Here is a 17,471-nt window from a genome sequence, read left to right as displayed (position 1 = left end):
AGCTTGTGCTGGGGAAAATGGCAGCAGTTCACAGAGCAGAACTTGGCCTGTGCCTGCATTGGGCCCCGGTGCGGTTTCTTGCTTTCTGTGCAGAGATGGAGCATTGCCCAAAGCCCTCAGGGTAACAATTTAACTGAAATGGTGTTTATTTGGACATAATGTCCACCCACAAAGTTATCACAATAAGACCAAAAGGACTTAGAACTCTGCGTTCAAGGATGCTGGAGAGGGACTCTTCATCAGGGACTGTAGTGATAGGACAAGGGGTGATGGTTCAAACTGAAACAGGGGAAGTTCAGGTTAGATACAAGGAAGAAGTTCTTTACTGTGAGGGTGCTGAGGCACTGGCACAGGGTGCCCAACGAAGTGGTAAATGCTCCATCCCTGGCAGTGTTCAAGGCCAAGTTGGACAGAGCCTGGGATGACATTGTCTAGTGTGAGGCATCCTTGCCCATGGCAGGGGGTTGGAACTGGATGATCTTAAGGTCTTTAACAATCCAAACCAGTCTATGATTCTGTGATTTAATCTTATTCCAGCATTATTATGGATTTTTAACTCACAGATGAGTTATTCTCCCACATATGCCTGTAAAATTAGCTCTTAGAAATGTTTGGAGCATGCAATGGCAAGTTCCATGAGACATGAGAAGTTAAGGAATAAAAGCACCAGCTCTTCTGTTACCTCTGCTGTACCATGGAGGGTGGGATGTCTGCAGAGATGGATGTTCCAATGAGCTGCCCTGTTATGCAGAAGGGCTGTTCCCAAGTGGGCTCTCTTCAGTGTATCTGAACACAGTGAGGGGGCAGCTGTGTTTCTTCTGCATAGGGAAAAGCCTCTGGCATGGAACTGGGGTTGGATCTCCAGCATTCAGTCACATTCTGAAAAACAGGATGGCAACACACGAATCAGGGACTCGAAGGGCTCCCAAAATTGAGTCTGCTTTTGCTTCAGGAAAACATGACCATATATTCTTTGCATGAACTGTCTGAGCCCAGACCATACAGGAGAGCTGGAGCAGCTCTGCTCTGGAGTCAGGCTGAGAGAGCTGGGCTGGGGCAGTCTGGAGAAGAGAAGGCTCCTGAAGGGGAGACCTGAGAGCAGCTCCAGTGCCTGAAGGGGCTGCAGGAAACCTGGAGAGGCGCCTGGGACAAGGGCCTGCAGGGACAGGCCAAGGGGAATGGCTTGAACCTGCCAGAGGGGAGACTGAGCTGAGCTCTTAGGCAGAAGCTCTTCCCTGTGAGGGTGCTGAGGCGCTGGCACAGGGTGCCCAGAGAAGCTGTGGCTGCCCCATCCCTGGCAGTGCTCAAGGCCAGGTTGGACACAGGGTTTGGAGCAGCCTGGTCTAAATATTTGAGTTATTGCTGCTATTTGTATTCTAAAAATACCTAAATAACTAGAGATCTCCTCCTAACATACAGTTTTAATTTGCCCAAGGCCAATGTACATCCCTTAACTATTTTTCCCTTTGTTTTTTTCTCTGAACTTTAATTTCTAACCTGCTTAAAAGAATACCCTTTGTCCAGCCCTTGCTGTCTTAAGCTAAAGCTAGAGAATCTCCACTGTCTCCTCTCCCTTGCAGCCTTTCCTTGCACCCGATTCAGCCTCAGTTTGGCCACAAGAGGATCCAGATGAGATTTTTTCCAGCATGTGCAAAGACATCAATATTCCTGATCTCCATCAGGAAGGACCAGAAGGAATGTGAGAAGTATTTTTATAAATACACTAAAGGCAACATGCTTATCCTGACTGAGATGGTGGGTCCTGATGTGGAGGATCATAGCCCTACATCTTTGCTGGAACTCCAGCACCAGCACTTGTGTTTCACTGAGCCAGGAACTAATTTGATTCATGATTGAAAATACAAACTGATACCTTCAGTCTTTGTTTTACTTCCCAGATAATGCATCTACAGCAGCTGCCTCAGTGTAAATGCACGCAAAGGAAACCTCCCCAATACCTCCTCTTTTCATACCAGGCAATCACTTCGGAGAGAGCTCAGTTCTGGGTAATGTGAATTCTCAGAACAGTTATACTCTTTGAAGAAGCTTAGTATATTAAATTGCATTAAGAAAGGAGTAACATTCTGGTGATGGCTTTTAGCTGAAGAAAACAAACCCAACAGGGCACATTTAATGACCTCATTGATGAATAGCAGTCTGTAGTCTGCAGTGGCATTCATCCTACCCCATGCACAGTGGATGTCTGGGCTTCAAATACTTTATAAAATGGAAAATAAGCTTTTCTGTGTACTCATTTACTACATACTGGGAAAGTAAATGGAGTTTTATTTTTGTATTGTGAATCTGCGCTCTTTGTAAAGCAAAGAAAACCATTCTGATTGAATAAAGTCTTCATAATTTCACCAGCCAATCTATTTTCCATGTTTCCTGGTTAAACAAGAAAATGGAATTTTAACACTCCATTAAAATATGCCCTAAGGCAACAAGGTCCTTTGAAAAACTTAAAAAGTTCTGAGTACAGACGCAGTGCTGAACCTGATTTTAACAGCTCTAACTGCAGGGGTTTGGTCACCTACAAGTAAGGAAAAATCTAGATATAATTCAGCTGATTTTATCAGAAAGCTTGAAAGTGAATCCATCATCAGTTAAGGACAAATGAAAGGGGGTTTTATTTAGGGAACGGAAGTGACTAAAGGTCTTGGAGGGAAACAGGAAGGGAGTTCCAGATAGCCTGGGCAAGGCAAACTAACAAGTGAGGGGAAAATAACAGCTGTCCAGTACTGAAACTACACTGCAAAGCAGACTTTCTTCTAGCCCTTTAGAAAAATACTTTACCATTCTTATATGAAGATTATCAGGAAGCAGGAGTATGCAGCAGGTATTCAGCAAGTTCATTTACTTAGTTTCCATGAGGTGTTTCTGTATGGCAAACTTGGGAAGAAAAGGATTCATCACGTGAAGGAGGAACATCAATCAGTGTGTTTCCAAACTTCCTGAGCAGTGCTAATGATGGCCATGGACTGACTGGAGTTTTTCTGTCCACTGTGACCTGTTAGATCTTACACGGATGTTACATAATATCACAGCATGTCATGGACTAGGAAAATAATGATGATGGGACAAATGCAGTATTATCACTTCACAGCAGGACCAAACAGAAAAAACCACATTTGGGCTCAGATAGCAGTTAAAAATACGGAGTTAAAGTCACAAGGGGCTGGGTTTCTGTCCCTCCTTTTAAGCTTGAAGTACAATTCTTCAGGTTTCAGGCATTGTGTCTTTATCTCTGGAGAGATAAAACTCTGAGATTCTTTAGTTTTCAGATTATGCCCGTGCTGCAGCACCTTGGGCATCACGAGTGAAGACAACTGAACATCTGCTGCAGCTATTTTCAAGATGTTTTTGAGATCACAAGGACATTGTGACAAAATCACTGCTTAGTTCATTAATACAAATGCAGCATATGGAGGGAACAGGTGGTAAAGCAATAATACAGAGGGATTACCATCTCCCGATAGTAACTGAGTTGGGTTCAGCTCTAGCAGTACCTTCTCTGGGGCTGCCTTTTAGCCTCATCCGCCACAATCATTAATGTTTTCTTGACAGTAGTTTTGAAATCTTTTATGTGCTTTAGTGTTCCCGGCACTTCCTATTCTGGAATCGTTTCTACCGTCCCATAGGCTGACTTAGATGGATCCAATTTTTCCACTTTTTTTATGCTCTCAAAATCATCTTGCTAAGCCAAAGCAGTCAATTTCTACAGCCAGTGTCCTAGTGACCTTGTCCATAGGCAGTATTCTGATTCAGACCTGTCACAAAACTTCCTTCAGCCAGTCTATCTGCATGAATCAGAGTGGTTTAAGGACAGTCCTAAATTATACCAACTGTCATGAGTGAAAAGTTGCCATTAGCCCTAGCTTTGAATTCCTACACCCAGGTATTTTCCTCCTAGGCCATAACTTGGTCTGTTCAAGCTTTCATTCAGAGGAACCAAAGTTGAGGTATAACATTAAAAATGATGGTACAACAGTGAACACAACGATATATTTGCTTGATCTTAAAATACACCAGCATTTGAAGTGAATCAAAGCAATGACAATGCTCTCCAGCAAATGAGGCTGTGACATAAGAAATTCACCTCACTAAAATTGCACAGGAATTCACTATTAAGTGGATTTGGGTCTCATTCCTCTTTTCCTTGGAAAGAACCATTAGGTCTTAAAAGACAATACATAGTTAAGACACTAGTTTTGTCTTACTGACATGTAGGACCTGAAGCAGTGGGGTCCTTCCACACCCAAAGATGACACTGCAGAGAGGTGAGACCTCTGCAAAAACCTCAAACATTTCTGATACAAGCCAGGATCACAGAATCAACCAGGTTGGAAAAGACCTTTAAGCTCATCCAGTCCAACCATTCCCCAGCACTGCCGAGGCCACCACTAACCCATGGCACTGAGGCCTCGTCTCCACGGGCTGTGAACCCTTGCAGGGACGGTGACTGCAGCCCTGCCCTGGGCAGCCTGTTCCAATGCCTGAGCACCCTCTGGGGCAGGAATTGTTCCTCAGCTCCATCTAAACCTGCCCTGGTGCAGCTTGAGGCCGTTTCCTCTTGTCCCATCCCTTGTTCCTTGGGAGCAGAGCCCAGCCCCTCCTGGCTCCATCCTCCTGTCAGGCACTTGTAGGGAGCCATCAGGTCCCCCCTGAGCCTTCTCTTCTCCACACTGAATCCCCCAGGTCCCTCAGCCCTTCCCCATCACACTTGTGCTCCAGGCCCTGCACCAGCTCCGTTGCCCTTCTCTGGCTCCGCTCCAGCACCTCAATGTCTCTCTCGTAGTGAGGGGCCCAGAACTGAACACAGGATTCGAGGTGCAGCCTCAGCAGAGCCCAGTGCAGGGGACAATCACTTCCTTAGTCCTGCTGGCTATGCTGTTACTGATACAAGCCAGGAAGCCATTTCCTGTAGCACTTCCGTGTTGTTCCTGGATAACCTTCTACCTAAATAATAAGCCCAGTGAAAGCCATTTGACTTGTAGGACAGACAAGTTCCCAACAAGCAGATAGTGTGGATTTAAGATAAATATTTTCCTTGAAGTCTTTTCCTCTCTGCCCAGCCAGGGAGATGAGGGTTGGACCCTCTGAGGGACCATGCAGTCAATCAGGAAAGTCCTTAAGTGAAAAGAAAGCCTAGAGGTTTACCTTCCATTATTACAACTATGCAATATATTAATAACAAAATTCAATCAAATGTGTCCATTCACACGTTAATAAGAGTGTATTAGGAAAACAAAACCATGGGAATGTGGCAGAATGATGTACACTAAACAATTGCTAATGCCACTTGCTAAACTCACCAGGGCACTGTAGAAATTTTAAACCTACAAGCACGTGAAGTGTTCTGAGACTCTCTGTGAGCATTCCTGAAGTTTCTAAGGCATTAGAATGAATGGTGAAGATTCTGATTTCTCTAATTCTGAGTTTCCAGATTACCCAGAACACAGGTAATTCCCTACTGCAGGTTTACCGTTTCCTGTTGAGTAAACCAGTAAATCTGCTTCAGCCCTCCTACTTTTAGGAAATACAATGAAATCATTCACTTACCAGTTTGGCCATAGTACTTTACACTCCTGAGGAACATAAGGACCAACTTCATTGGACCTAGACACAAAAAAAATCCATTCTCTGTTATTCCCTGCTGCAGACTAAGGTAGTATCACAACTACTTTTTCCAGTTCATGTTCTCCCGTCCCACTTTTCATTTAAACATGAATGCTTAAAATCAATGTTAAGTTTAGATCTTGGCATCCCTAAATCAATACTCATGGACATGTCTGAATCCAAACTTTTCAGACTTTAAACTTAATGATTCTTTCTAATGGTTTTATTATGGTTTTCCTCAGTTTTATGTGAACATCCCACACACTGTAATTAAAAGTAATGAATGAGCAGTGTTTGCTCCCTGTGTGCCCGGGGGTTCAATGGAGAGGAAAAAGCCCACTGACTCCCAGTACCTTTTGGGTCATTTGGACTGACATATCTGTGACATTCAGTTCCTGGAGATGGAGGAGAGGAGGGGTCTACTCATCACATCACAAATTAGAGCATGGACAGAACAGTTTTACAAGTTACAGGTGTAGCTTTAGAGCAGGACCAGAATGTGGATGGTATGTTCTGGGCTCAGAATATCCAACCTCTCTAAATCAGGGATGCTCAAATCTCTGATTTCTTAACTTGGAATGTACAAGTGACTGAGCTGAATTAGCTGAACAAACTGACTGAGGGAAGCACATGAAGGGGGAGATGCAGGTGGCAAAAGCCTCTCTGGCAGCTCCACCATTCTGGTTCCGGATGTTGAACTAGTGATGCTGCTGGCTCAGTGTCTAGAATTTACAACTCCAACAGCAAGAATGAACCATCTGAAATCATGGTACTGTATCTACATCATTTTAAGAGCTTTTTTAAAACTTTGGAATTCATACAAGTTGTAATCGTTTGGAATTTAAATTGGTTTGCTTTTTTAAAGAAAAAGTGTGTATAATTGAAATTGGAAATCAGTTTTTGCTCTTTTCAGCACTGGTATTTACCCATTTAGGAAAAAAACAGCCTGGTAACCAACATCCAGGGTTACTCCCCTGGCTGCTAAATAGGTCTGAGGAGTAAACAGATTGATGGTAGCAACAATTTCAGCATTATTACAGCCAAGGTTGATAGCATTGCTACTGGGACTATAAAACTTGTACAAGCAAAGCTTGCACTGGAAGCAGCAGTACTGGTTTTAAATGGCTCACATTTGAAAGGTACCAGCCCACCATCTTCTAGCACTTTGATCGCTGCTTAATAACATGTCCCTTGTAACTGCTTTTATCAGACTACAGCAGCTGGAGTTATGGTGGTGCTTGGGGGTTGCATTTTTGACTTCCAAAGCAGAAGGTGTGGCAGCTTTGGAAAACACCACCAAGCCTGTGACTGTGGGTTCTTTCTTACAAGCATTTAGGGAGCTCTTCCTCTTATCTGGGTCAGACAAAGATAGGACACCTAAAAAGATCTTCGACATCACTACCCCGCTTTCTCGGTATCACATCAAGCTGATCATACACTGAAGTCCTTTATCTCCCTCAACTTTGCCCACATAAACCATTCCAGCTTTAGAACACTTGGGATGATTTCAGTTAACTATGGCAATGGCAGAAGACTCAAGGATATTAAATTCCTGATAGTTTAGTAACAATCAGCAGCTGGCTCAATTACAGAGAGCTGAGGAGAACTTGGTTTTACCCCTTCCATTTGGGAGCCATCAGCTTGTATGTAGCTTTTACAGATGTGTCTGTATTTTACCCAGATGGCAAAAGCAAAAAGAAGGATAAGAGAGATGTGAGAACAACTGAAGCTATACCAGATGCAAACAATGTAAGGCCTGGAGCTGTAGGAAACCTGAATTTGCTAGTTTTACTGGTTTTGGAACTAGTTTGTGACTGCTGTAGACAGGGATGTACTTTAGGTGAGTCATGCCAATGGTGAAGACTATGTAGGTGCAGCCACAGTTTTTGGCAAGGATGGAAAAAAAAGGAGATTAATCTTGTAGGCTGAATTCTCTGATGTATCCTGTGAAAAGGAGCAGAAGCAAAAAGAAGTCGCATAGGGCTACTTTATTCCCCAAAATAAGGGTTCTTCAGACTTTCTAGGCCAAGATATTTGGTAGGTATCACTTATTCTAAGCAATTTTCAAGTGCACTTTTTTCCTTGAAAATACAGTTTTTACTCTTCTCATTATAACTTGTAAAAGCTAACATATTTCAGTAAAATCTGACTTCTTGAATACCATGTAACAGCTGCTTAAATTATTACTTCAGCACAGGCCGTTGGCTAAGATTAACTGGTTTTATTCCATCAGGTAGAATCAGGTTGCTGAACAGTGCAAGTTTTAATGTATGAGCCTATAACCTGACCATACCCTGGGCAGAAATGCTTGGGTCAACTGAAAGACATAAACTCAGTGTGGTTTCAGAGGTCGCGAGCTCTGTGTTGTTTCTCATTCAAATCTTACCCACTTCAAGCTTTAGAAAATAAAATCACAATTTATATCTATCAGTGTTGAAGATTTACCTCACAAAATTGATTCAACAGAGTTCCTGTATGTTTCGCATTGTGCTATTTAATGTTGAACAGATCCCTCTGATGGAGCACATTACAACCTTCCTGAAGCCAATACAGATGAACTAAGATAGCAGGCAGTGTCTGCCCTCAGAAACCGATCTCATTCTCCATCTCTCTTTACATGCAATCTTTATTTTTACCTAATCCCTGTTCACTCAGATTTTTTTATGAGAATAATTATTTCCTTAAAACTTCTCTTTTTTCCCCAAATGTCACCTGGCAAATCAGTTTCAAATGACGGCTGCTAAGAGAATAAAATCATATAATGCTTCAACTGTGTAGTCTGCTGTAAAGCCAGCCTCATTGAGTGATGACAAGCAGCTTTCTGGCACACTAGTAGTAATTCCTTTTACCTAGACTATAATCTAGAGGAGGAACAAGTTAATAAGGCATACAAATATGTGAATACCTAGAGGCTGCTGTTAAATTCATGTCAATTTATTTCTTCTTTCAGCACAGTGCCTTTCATACACTTACAATTACAGTGTAAAACTGTTTTGTAAGTATTCTAATAAAGAATGAACTCAAAATCACAGGCCTATTGATTGCCATTCTAAATAAATTCTTCTGATGGGGAGAAGACAGCCTCCTTGCTCCTATTAGTAAGCCTTTCTCTATTCCACTCAATAGCGTGTGATCACAGACCATACACAGGCAGTTTCTTTGTACTTGGCCATGGATGTGATGGTAAATTATAACTCTGGTCACCCACTTGGTCTCTTTTCAGCACTTAAGGAAGTGCCATGGCTTACCTTCTCCTCTTGTCTCAGAGGAATCCTCAAACTCAGCCCACTTTCAGACAAATCCCCTCACCAGATCATCACTGTCATCCCGTTGCTGCTCATCTCACCTGGTTTAGCCTTTCTCATAGCTTAAAGTTTGTACAGGTATTCAATAGTTGTTCTGAACTTCTTCTTTGAAGCAATGTATCCTTTATTTTTCTTCAAGAATATAACAAGAAGAAAGGTTCTGAAACACCAAGATGTATATGCGCTTTATATTAACTAAGTATAATACTTCATCAAAACTTCTCTCCTGGCTTTTCCTCTACAGAGTCAGCCTCTCTGCACAGATCTGAGGCACTGCCCCCCTCCAAATCCATTTCTGTGGCTGCCCCAGGATGCTGAACTTGTAAAAGTAATTTATGTATCCCACTGTGGGACAAGAGGAAAGACAGCTGGGAGCAGACAAAAACAGATGCTAAAATGGACTAGACCTCCAGCTGCTGACCTACAGAACAGAAAGATCAGCACTGGCAACTGGCACAGTCTAAAACTGTTAACTTGAGTTCCCCCAGACTAAAGCAGCCTGCTTAATTCTTACTTCTTCACATAGCATCCATCGAACTGCAACCAAAAAAAGATAAACATATTGTTTCTAAAACCAGTAAAGGATATTATTTCCCGTATTCTTCAGAAATAGCAAGTGCTATTTGAACTGCTTCAACAATGAAATCAGGTGCCCCCATATAAATACATGGTATATGATACATTGGTTCCATTTCAGACCATTTTATGGCAACATTTAGATTTTTATTGCATTCCTACCAATATGTCATTTTTAAACACACTATATTAGGGATTTTGTCTTCCTCCCCACTTGGAAACTTCAGTTCTAAGTATGGATATTCCTTCAGCCTAAGTATTTATGCATTTATAGTTGTGTGGGGCATGTATATATATGTATGTATAAATGCATATGCAAAATGTGAACCAAAAAAGCAGAATATACTGTCTCTGGCCGAAGTGGCTGTTTGGCTTTAGTTAGGTTCATGTTTGCCCTATGGAGTACTCAGGCTTACAGCTGAGTACTGAGGCTCACTGCCTTACGCAATGCACTGGCATGTCAAGAAGCTGATCCCTCCTACACACAGTTCATAAAACACAATGCAGCAGGTGGATGAAAGACATGCTGCGTGGGGGTGTTTTGGAAAAAGGAGGTAACAACAAACCAAAGAGGTCAGTGGAAAAAGAGCAGTTAGTTTGCTATCTACCACTATTGGCGAGCTGATTTCTCTTGCAGATGTTTGGGATTTCCTTGGATTTGAAAGATGGATCTAGAAGTAAGCAAGTAATTATACATGTGGATTGGAAAAAAAAGAGTAAAAAAAGATCTTCAGTGAGCAAAGAACATCATCCCCTGCTACTAAATTTAGCTACATAAGCAGACTAGAATATAGATAGAACACAGAATCATAGAATCAACCAGGTTGGAAAAGACCATTAAGATCATCAAGTCCAACCATTACCCCAGCACTGCCAAGGCCACCACTAACCCATGTCACTGAGGGCCTTGTCTACATGGTTTGCAGACACTTCAGGCACTATATATTATATTGTAGCACACACTTCTGATCTCCTCAGTTGCAAGCTTCTAAGACAAAGACTGCATCATCTCCTATCTACAGAGTGTAACACAACGAACCCACAATCCTGATCACAACCCCTATGGTACATGGCTACTATAAATACCTCCTGCCAAGATGGGCTTGTCTTTTCTTTCTTCTTCCATCAGATTTCTCTGACAACTCTGCTGACAGGGCAAACACATCAGCTGGAAGCGCTGCTGAACCAGGTGCTGGTAACCCACACTGCAGAAGTTCAGAAGAATCATTATGCCAATGAAGTTAATGGCACAACATACAGAACAGTTTGATTTCTACTTGTTCTCCTTCATGTCAGCACATGACTTATCTGTTTTAAAACCCCTTCTGAGTATTTGCAACATGCACACTCTAACGTGTGGGATATGTGTATGCAATGTTTGTAGCCCTGTCACCTGGGGCAACATCACATGGGATTTGACAAGATAGGTGGGTTTGGCAATACTTGGATAAGGAACCCACGAGATTACTGCAAGAGAGAAAGCTGGGTATTGGTGTTTTCAGTGCTGTTGCACAGAAACTCTGACACTGCCATGAGCTGTGTGATGCTCTTCCAAAAATAATGGCCATTTAATAGGGTAAGCATGAAGAACGGCTGCCTGGTCCTGCCCCTGTGTCTGAATGAAGTCACTTGCTCAGGAAGAACAACCAACACTGAAGCCAGGAGTTTGGGGGCTTCTCAGTGATGGTTATGAGGGGGAGAGATTCAAGTGGCAAAGGAAAAAGGTGGGAATTTATGCACAGAACCTGTGATGACAGTTGAGCAAACTCAAGGTGCTTTGCAGCCTGGATGGGGGAACAAGCCAAGCAGTGTCAGGCAGCAGCAGCTGGAGGAGAAAGCAAATAGGCAGAACAAAATGGAATCTGCATCCCAAAGTTTTCGAGCCAGGCATGGGAGGGTTAGGAGAAAAAGAGTGAAATGAATCATGAGCTCAACACAGAAATTGTAAAAGATGAAGGCAAAAAGGAATGGGCAAGAAATTTTCTAGCACAGAAATAGATGAGGTAGAGAACTGGTGAAGTGTAATTTCAGGTTACCTTGCTGCATGGAATGTATTAATACTTTGATACGGTTCTGTTATGTGAAATGAAGACAGAAGAAAGGAAAGGGCGTAAAATGCTCCTTACAAGCAGAAAACCAGATGAGGCAGAAAACCAACAAAAACTGTGATTTCAAGTTACTTTGCTGCACTGAATGTAGTTAGCGCTTGACTCAGTTCTGTTATTTTAAATGCACATTTAAGCCTGTATTATTCTCTACTCTCCCTTCTCATTCAAAACTTACTGCTAAGGACCAGCTTTCCTCTCAGGCGTGTGCATGTGAGTGTCACTACAGTAAAATGCAGTTGTTTGAAGGCAAAAGGACTAAAGTCTGGTGCAAGAGAGCTCAAGAGGCAGTTGTTGCAGGGCTTTTAGTATGATGAGGACCAACTTTACAGCCTGACTTTCCCTTCTGCTTATTCAATTGTATAAATAATTAAAATAGGAAGGTGTTACCCTAAGTTAGACAATGTTCTGAAACAATCATCCATTCATTTAATGAATAATAACAAATCTGAGTCTCTGCATTTATGAACACCACTCAGATTAAATGTCTTGTAGTCTAAGAATTTACCCTCAAATGACTATTAAGCAAGAAAAACCCAAACCCACCCACAAAGAAAAGCTGAAAAGGCATTTGAATGTATAATAATAAGCAAACCTGTTACAATGATTAAACTTTTAATGTGATTAAAGTGTTTTGGGAGGATTACACCTAAAACCTAGAAAGCACAATAAAGCTGGGGGAAAATAGAAAGGTATTCAAACTTAGAAGTGAGCAGTTCAAGAGATGCAGCTATTTAACTCATCCCTTCTTCAGCTGAAGGAAGTATGACTCCAGTACAGCCACTTCAAACCAGAGACTGGGTGATGAAGTGAGAAACACAAGTTAGCTGAACCAACAAGGGTTTGGGAAAGCAACTTGAACCACAGCTAGATGGGGAAAAAAGACACTTAAAAAGGTCGGTGTTGTCCTAACATAAAACTACCAATATTATATAATCCTCAGTGCTTGTGAGGGTTTGAAGTCCCACGAGAGTCGATCTGAAGTCCTGATGCATCAGTTTGAGGGCTGGATTGTGGACCACTTTCTGAGGATGCAGCAGCCCCGTGGAAATCATCTCCCCCTTGTTTCTCCAGAGGGAGTTTTTCTTCTACACAGCTCTGCAGTGTAAGGAGCACAACCTCACTCCAAGAAGACCACAGCACCCTGCCACAGCTTGACATGTTAATGACATTGGTAGACTATGTTTTCAAAAGATAACTCCAGAAATGTGTGGAATCATGCAGATCTATGTTTCCTTCTGGGATAAATGGAGTGATCCTTAATTGTTGCCAACCTGGGTAAAGATGAGCTCTAGAGAGTTCATGTTATGTATTTAAGAGATTTGTCACTACAATCACATCCAACCTTCTTATGCAAAGAGTTATTGGATTAGATCCTCAGCTTGTATAAAATTCAGGCTGCTTCATTGAAATCAACACACTGTTGGGAATTAGTGTTGGCTGAGAATCTGGCTTGCTGCAGTTAGGCTCATAAGGCTCAAAACTAACTACATGAAACGCGGGCTATATGAAAAGCATGGCATCAGGACATATCTCTGTGCAGAATAACACTCCAAGCTGAAATCATACCAAAGTCACCATACATCACAGAAGCATTGGAGTGGATGGAACCATCTGACTCCTGTCCTGGGTTCGCCCAAAGGCTGCCTCCCCAGTGTTTAGTCCAAAAGAAAGGTCAAAAGTCATGTACTCTTCACATACCCATATACCACCAGCTAAACCCCACTTCCTAATACCCTACTACAAGCTTTTAGCCCACAGCAAAGACCGAAAATGACAGCAGGTCTCTTCAAAGATAAACTTTACAAATACTCGACCTCCAAGATCAGTTACATGCTGTTTCCTGTTACTGTCTCCAATGCCCTACAACAATCTTCCTCTGTATATGTGAAAAAAGCAGAACCAATACTGCTATTGTTCAAACTTGAGCCCATATTCCCACTACTTTAGTAATACAGTTTCTATATGGGATGGTATGCAACACTGACACCAAAGACATCAAGAGACGGATTTAGTAGGACCATGCTGTGATCTCAGGCTGACAAAGAACAAGCCATATAAAGGGCTCTGCAAAGTCTAAAAGATCAAGAAAATCAATCTTTAAAGCAACTGTTGTTTAGAATCTCTCTTTCAGAGCTGTATAATGGGTTTAATGATACCTGGCTTCGGTGTCAACTGTGTCTGAAAATGAGTGAATGTGGCCACTTCCTGTATTTTTCAGAAATGAATGGATGTATCCATAAAATGATGTTTAACTGCACCTATTTTCTTGTATCTATCTGCAGATTTCATCTAATCTTTGTGCTTGATTCTAAGCTGAAGATTCCCCTGAATAAAGTCCACATATTTCTAAGAACAAGCAGTTCAGATATTTCTATTCTAGTTCCCACCATACCACAAGAACTGAAATAGCATCAATTAAAATTGTCATTGACCTCTCACAGAGCACTGATATAAAAGCCATTCTCCCCGTGTCCCAGCTGCTTTTTATACAACAGGGTATTTGATTTCCTCTGAACATCTGATAGAAAGATTAAGCCATCCAGTGTTCCCAATTAAAACCAGTTTGTGTTCTACAGTGGAGTTAACTACTTCATTAAATCACTCATTATGGATCTTCTCAGAGCACTGTGTTCAGTTCTTCAGTCTGTAGGTTTTTTTCACTTACGGATCTAATAAAATCATCAGGAAGCTTAAATTTCATTCAGATGCCAACTATCACAAAGATGTAATTAAAAATCATTACCACTATTCCATCTGCCACTTCTGTGTGTTGTCAGTGCACCTGACTCCTCTGTGTCTCTGCTGTTAAGAGTCTGCAAATGAATGCAGGATGAACAGAGAAAATATCTGTGTTATCTGGACACTATATATTTCTTTCACACCATCCCTCACTGCTCTTTCTCAACCCCAGGAGTCTCTGGTCCAGCACCCAGCCAGTGCTCCTTCATGGGAGCGAAATGCTTCTCCTTTCTCTTTGGGAATACTGCCAGTACACTTCCTTGCCTCTGCTGGATGAGACTGTCCTTCTTCATGTCTGTGCTTTGTTCCATTTAGACCAGCGTAATGTTAGACCCTTTCTGCTGATGTGTATGCATGCAGAATTAATAGACTTCATCTACTACAAAAAGATGTTGGCAGGAGTTTTGTTGGCAGCAGACAGAGTAAGCACATAACTCCCTTCGTAGCTTAGTTACCCTGGTTGCCAGCCACATTCAATATTGGCCTCAAGGTGCTTCCTCTTGACCTTTAAAGCCTGATGGAATCTCAACCCGGGTGCTTCCTCCAAGGCAGCAATTCCCTCACCTTTCTGAGTGCCAGCCAGGCCCATCTGAGTCTTCCCGCTACCAGCAGTTATACAGATGTGCCCACCTCACCAGCAACTTGACTGTGCTACAATCATTCTCCTGCAGAAAGGTCCAACATACTGTGATCACCAAAGTTACACAGAGATTGTAGTCGAGATTTTTTTGCCCTTCTTTCCTCCAAAATGCAGGTTTGGTGCCTAAAGTTACACTGAAATCCCTTATTTTTATGTAAATGCTATATCTGGTTGTTATACATTAAAACAAAAATTGAAGTTGTTACTCTTGGTCATATTCTTCCCTTAACAAAATAACACAGAGCTTTAAGAAATAAGTGATCCTGATGGCAATTCATCTTACTGGATAAAAGTATTAAAGATAGGGAGCTCTCTTTAGCATATATCAATCCACCTTTATTTCAATCCAGTAAAAGTTGCAATAAGCCAATAACACAATTCAAGGACACCAAATTCCAATTTTTTTGGTCCTCACATAAATGAATAAAACCATAGGCACTCTCATTTGCTTCTATATCAACAAACAAGTCTTGATTCTGCAGTACTTGTATTCATGTGTCCCTCTTTGTCGTCACAGCTTGCTCTATCTAGCATACAAAACTGTGCTTTGTAGTAAATTATTTGATGGACTGGATCTAAGAGTAGGATTTCTATTAAAAAAAGGTTTTACTTTAAGAAAATTAGGTTATACTCTGAAAATAAAACACAATTTAAAACAGTTTATAGCCAGCTTTTCAGGGGGAGAGGTCTAGATTCTGTTAAAGATGCAGATTCAGTAACCTGAATATCCTTTCTGCACTATGAGCCCTTCGGCCTTTATGGCACTTGCCTCAATACTGCCAATAGGAACAGAACATAACAAGCAGCAGAGTTTGCACCTATGGTCATAAATGCAGCTGCAAGACAATTGTATGCAAATATGTAGTCACAGTTCATTTCAAAATACTATTTTAAGCACCAAATTCAAACTGACAAAACTGTTTAAACAATTGTCAATAAATATGTTCACTAAAATAGGAATATTTTTCCCTTTTTTATTTACTTTGCAGTGGATTTGCACATCAGTCCTCTCATAAAAAATTATTTTAATAGATAAAGAAATCTAAGCTTCTTTTTAAGGAGTCCATGCTTCAGCTTCCCAGTCAAAGTTCAGCTTTTGCAGCTATCACCTCTTGGGAAAAAACTTACACTGTTTCCAGAGAAACACATAGTTGTGTTTGAACAGAGGGCATAGCCTGTGGTTTTAAAACCTGGCTGTACTTAACAAAGCACTGACGCAGGCCTGCATTGCAGAAGGCTTATTTCCGAGCAATAAAAGACAGCATAAAATAAGAAAGCTGATCCTGGCCTCTTTTTATCTTACTGGAGAGTTTGGCTCAACTCCAGTCTTCCCTCAGTGTAGGAAGCGGTTAACAAACTACTTGTCAGTATAAGAAAACAAAATTATTCAGCCACTTTACCTTTCTGGTATCATTCTCCTCAGGTTCTGTTTCCTAGTCTTATTCCAGAGCCTTCTTTGACATGAAGTGAGTATGATGAAAGCCGCAAGCGATGCCTCCACTGTAATTGCTGCTACAGGTACACTGTAATTGGTACAAATAAGTTGTCATTTTTTATCATAGTAAAAGAAGGTGTGGTTTGGTTTGTGCTTGTCAGAGGGTCTGGAGGAGTTTTCACAACAGAGAAGCAACGCTGCTTTTATTTTAGCAACAAGAGCTGTTCAAGTGATGGTATTTAAGGAATGAGGTCACATATTCAAGCTGTTTAGATACAACAGTGTTCAAAGATGTCAGTCAGGCTCCAGAGGAGATAAAAAGTGCATCAGCTTATCAGCCAGGCATTTCTAGCGCTGGTGTGCTTCCCCCGTTTAATAAAGCAAGGCATGCAAAGTGAACTCCAGCCTGGCACAGGGAGCTGCTTTTGAAGCCCTTTATACAGCATGGCTAGAAAATACGAATTACAAGGCTTGATGCATCTACCCTTCAGTGGTTCGAGACGATCAATCCATGTCCTTACCTAGATCAGTAGTTTTCCCATGTGTTAGGAAAGATTTCAGTAAGATGGATGTTCTAGCAGGAAATCCCAGGCAACCAAATATTCCAATTACTATGTTGGTGAACTTTAGCAGTGGAAAGTACTAATCTGACTTTATAACTTCATCCAGATATATTTAATTAACATGGAAGATTTAGTCCAAGATTTTTGGCCAATGGCAGAATATATTGGGGTGTTCCCATGAATCCATTGAAAGGCCAAAATCTACTCCTTTAAGTACACCCATTATGTAAAAAATGATAGAACAACGGGTAATGGGTTCAAACTTAAACAGGGGAAGTTTAGATGGGATATAAGGAGGAAGTTCTTTACTGTAAGGGTGGTGAGGCACTGGAATGGGTTGCCCAGGGAGGTTGTGAATGCTCCATCCCTGGCAGTGTTCAAAGCCAAGTTGGACAAAGCCTTGGGTGACACGGTTTAGTGTGAGGTGTCCCTGCCCAAGGCAGGGGGGTTAGAACTGGATGATCTTAAGGTCCTTTCCAACCCTAA

General features: G+C 41.6%; 1 long non-coding RNA gene across 3 annotated transcripts; it reads right to left on the bottom strand.

Moving 5' to 3' along the window:
- Positions 1 to 760: 760 nt before the first annotated feature.
- Positions 761 to 17,158, bottom strand: LOC130597367 (uncharacterized). Of its 3 annotated transcripts, XR_008971745.1 has the most exons (7): positions 16,388 to 17,158; positions 14,912 to 15,012; positions 10,587 to 10,705; positions 10,109 to 10,171; positions 8,868 to 9,056; positions 5,563 to 5,619; positions 761 to 879 (listed from the first exon to the last, which is right to left on the bottom strand). It is a non-coding gene; the product is annotated as an uncharacterized LOC130597367 (long non-coding RNA). The 3 variants fall into 3 exon arrangements; XR_008971747.1 differs by lacking the exon at positions 14,912 to 15,012; XR_008971746.1 differs by lacking the exons at positions 761 to 879; positions 5,563 to 5,619 and adding an exon at positions 6,151 to 6,972.
- Positions 17,159 to 17,471: the final 313 nt, after the last annotated feature.

This window comes from Pezoporus wallicus, unplaced genomic scaffold, assembly GCF_028554395.1.
Source record: "Pezoporus wallicus isolate ANWC-B61680 ecotype Strahan unplaced genomic scaffold, APGP_CSIRO_Pwel_v1 contig_6714, whole genome shotgun sequence".
Lineage (NCBI taxonomy): Eukaryota > Metazoa > Chordata > Aves > Psittaciformes > Psittacidae > Pezoporus > Pezoporus wallicus.
This window is presented reverse-complemented; position numbering and strand designations above follow the sequence as displayed.